The 4154-nt window shown below is 39.9% G+C and overlaps 1 pseudogene across 1 annotated transcript; it reads left to right on the top strand.

The window, feature by feature from the left end:
* Positions 1-2354: 2354 nt before the first annotated feature.
* Positions 2355-3746, top strand: LOC311619681 (ubiquitin-conjugating enzyme E2 Q1-like; annotated as a pseudogene). Its single transcript has 2 exons — positions 2355-3364; positions 3544-3746. The product of its transcript is annotated as a ubiquitin-conjugating enzyme E2 Q1-like (transcript).
* The last annotated feature ends 408 nt before the right edge of the window (positions 3747-4154 follow it).

Below are 4154 nucleotides of genomic sequence, written 5' to 3'. Positions count from 1 at the left end.
ACCATATTGGTTTCTCCCCCATTTTGCAATTTTTAATGAAGTTAGATAATGAGTGCAAACAAAAACAGCCAGGTATTACTCCATCAAAAAAAGATTTTGGAAAAAGAAAGGATTTTATTTATTTATTTTTTAAATATATTTTTATTGATTTTTATACAGAGAGGAAGGGAGAGAGAGAGTTAGAAACATCGATGAGAGTCAACGATCAGTTGCCTCTTGCACACCCCCCACTGGGGATATGCCCGCAACCAAGGTACATGCCCCTGACCGGAATCGAACCCGGGACCCTTCAGTCCCCAAGCCGACGTTCTTTCCATTGAGCCAAACCGGTCCCGGCAAAAGAAAGGATTTTAATCCTGTACATATAGCCATGGTGAGTGGTGTGCAAAAAGAATGTGAAATAAAGAGGAGGAAGCTCTTTCACAGAGAACAGAAAGAGGGTGGAGGCTGTTACAACCATAGAGTTCTGTTATAACTATAGAGTTTTTCTAGAGCTTTCACAATTGATATAGGGTGTGAGAGTTCCTCTTACAGACCCTCCCAATTCTTGTCATGCACCTGCCTATGATCAAGCAATGCTAATCTGTGGCATTTAGCCAAAATATGAAAACTTACTCTCAAAAATATTTATGGCCACTTTATTCACAGTAGCAAAAATTGTAAACAACCCAAATTTTCAAGAAGAGAATGTATATATAAATTATGGTATATTCATATAGTGTAATACTACTTAGCAATAAAAAAGGAATTGAACTATTGACACATGCAACAAAATGACTGAATCTGAAAAACATGAAGCTGAACAAAGAGAGAAAAATAGTGCGAATTGTATGGGTACTGTTTATATGAAATTTAAGAATAGGTAAAACTAATCTATGGTTATAGAAATCAGGATATTGAATGGTTCTGGTAGGAAGGGGATTATCTGGGAAAAACCATCAGGAATTTTCCATGGGGATGGCAATGTTCTATATCTTGATTGGAGATAGTGGTTACAAAACTATATAGTTATACAGATGACTTTTGACATATATAGATATCCTATATAATGAAGAGCTAATATGCTAATGGTTGTCACGCATCACGACTGATCAGCAGGAGGCTGCGTGCTTGGTGCACAGGTGAGCGGAGACTTTATCTTTTTGGACAAAGCTGCAGTGGCTGCCTGTGGCTCAGGCAAGCTGTGGATGGTGGCTGCCACTGCTCAGGGCCTAAGGCTCAGGCAATGAGGGCTAGGCCAAGGCTCAGGCAAACCGCGATACTGCGAGGTCTGAGGCTCAGGCAGCTGTGCGGCTGGCAGTGGCAGCAGTAGAGGTGTGATGGGGGCATCGGGTCACCTGCTGCAGAGGGAGATCAGGGGCAGCAACAGTGAGGGGGAGAAGGGGGTAGTCCCTTCCCCATGATTGGTCACAGGGAGCAGGCAGGCCTAAGCCATCAGTAGGACATCCCCTGAGAGCTCCCATACTGTGAGAGTGGGCAGGCTGGGCTGAGGGACCACCCACCCTGCCCCCCGAGTGAAGGAATTTTCGTGCACCAGGCCACCACTAAATATATATATATATATATATATATATATATATATATATATATATATATATATATATATGGCTTGACATATGTATATGTTACTTAATTGTACAACTTAGTATTATGCATTTTAATGTAAAAATCTTAAAAAATCTACCTCAATCTTTCTCTCTATGTGTACATACACACACTCACACACCATACTGAGATTCAATTATTTACATTAAGTAAAAAACAATGTATGAAGTTTAAAATGGTAGGCCACAGCAAAAACACATTTGTATGCATGCATATAATCATAACCAATGGATACAAAACTCTGGGAAGTGAGGGCATGTATGGGAGTGGGGGGGGGGGCAATGGTAAGATATGTATACATATAATACCTTAATAAAAAATGAAAGATGCCGAAACCAGTTTGGCTCAGTGAATAGAGTGTCAGCCTGCAGACTGAAAGGTCCCAGGTTCGATTCTGGTCAAGGGCATGTACCTTGCTTGCAGGCACATCCCCAGTAGGAGGTGTGCAAGAGGCAGCTGATCGATGTTTCTAGCTTTCTATCCCTCTCCCTTCCTCTCTGTAAAAACTCAATGAAATATATTTTTTTAAATGAAGGGAAAAAAACATTTAATTTGGAATTCATTTTAGTGTACTATTATTTTTATTTTCTTAATTATGATTTTAGGATAATAGTAACATTAATTTTGGTACTCAGCCTGAATCAAGTGATATCATATAGATAGCATATATGCTAACAACAACAACAGAGAAACTGCTTACAATTGAGTTTTATGTATGACAAAGACTTTCAAAAAGTTGATTAAAATACATTGCCAATGCCTTCTGGGACGAGCTGAGCTGTGAGTTCCTGCTGGCTGGGGCTGGAGGAGCTGGAGCAGGGACCGAGCCCAAACCGCATCTCCCTGCACAGGGGCTGCTGCCTGGAGATCCCATCCACATCCAGTGCAGTATCACAGAGTCATACCCTGCTGTGTCTCCATCTGGTCACTAGAGTCTGATGACCCAAACTTGGCTGCTGTCTTGGAAAGGCTGGTGGAGATAAAGAAAAGGAATACTCTGCTACTTCAGCATCTGAACAGGATCATCTCTGACCTGTGTAAACTCTATTACCTCCCTCAAAATCTAGATGTAGAGATACCGATCAGCTCTTGCCAGCAGAGTGGTGCACACAGGAAGACGTGTCTTCTGAAGATGAAGGGGAGATGATGCCTGAGGACATAGAAGACCTAGATCACCATGAAATAAAAGAGGAACAGCAAGAAATCTGAAAAGAAAATTTAGCTATACTAGAGAAAATTTTAAAAGAACAAGAGGCAAGATTACTTAAATGTGGAAGTGTCTGGCTTAGTACAAGCCACTGACTGGTTGATGAAGAAAATCAGGGATGTATACTGATCACAGAGTTTCAAAGATAGAAATTATGCAGTCAAACTCATGAATGTCAAACTCCTGAAAGTTGACCTGGAGGTCACTCTGCACAATGATCTCTAGACCCTCAAAGAAACAGAAGGCACAAACCTCATCCTATTTAAGTTTTCCTTTCAAAGTAATTTTCCATCTGACCCACCGTTTGTCAGGGTTGTATCTCCAGTCCTCTCTGGAGCGTATATTCTGAGTAGAGGTGTCATCTGCACAGAACCTCTTACCAAACAAGGCTGGAGCAGTGTCTACTCAATAAGAGTCCATAATCATGCAGATCAGTGCATGACTGGTGAAGGATGAGGGCAGTTTGGAGCCAACAAATCTCAATAGACTGACAAGAGCACAGCAGTCCTACAAGTCCATGGTACAGATCCACAAAAAAAAAAAAAAAAAAAAAAGAAAAAAAAGAGAAAGAAAGAAAAGAAAAGAAAAGAAAAGAAAAGAAAAGAAAAGAAGAAAGAAGAAAGAAGAAAGAAGAAAGAAGAAAGAAGAAGAAGAAGAAGAAGAAGAAGAAGAAGAAGCTGTTACACCCACCAAAGAAAGACAGCTAACCCCAGTGTTGTCTCCTACCTCAGACCAATTACCTTTGACTGCTGTATTTGGATCTTACACAGCCTCTGTGGTTCCCTCCCTCATTTTTCCTGGACGTGATAGCTCTGCCTATTACAGGACAATGATGGCTATTCTAAATGCTAAGGAAAAAACCAACACTGAACTGTTTCAAGTATTCAAGACTGACTTACAGACCAACCAATCATCTGGCTGCAACCCTTGCTAGCAAGCATTATAATAAAAAATTTTTGAGTTTCCTTATATTGCTAGAAAGTTAGCTGTGCTCCAGACTAGAGCCTTCTTACCTATGCTATGGACTTTTCATTTATTTTTTTTATTTCATGTACACTGCTTTTTTTGGGTTACAGTGTATGATGGATGTGTACGAAAAAAAAAAAAATGCATCTTTGAGAAAAGAATTACCGCTCTATGATTAAAACATCTTATTAAATTTCTAGTTGTTTTCTATATATAAAAAACAATGTATATATTTAGGAAGTAAAAAGATGAGAAAGTATGAGCCATTTAAAAGGCTAAAGGAACAGTGCTGGAAGCCAATTTCAACATGTCAGCAGGGCTGAATAATCTGGAAATGGCTGAGGGGATTTCCCCAATCTTGAAAAGGATGCATAAA

This window comes from Pipistrellus hanaki (assembly GCF_964339955.1).
Source record: "Pipistrellus hanaki genome assembly, chromosome: 3".
In the NCBI taxonomy this organism is placed as follows: Eukaryota; Metazoa; Chordata; class Mammalia; order Chiroptera; family Vespertilionidae; genus Pipistrellus; species Pipistrellus hanaki.
Note: the sequence above shows the minus strand (reverse complement) of the source record. Positions and strands in the feature narration are given on the sequence as shown.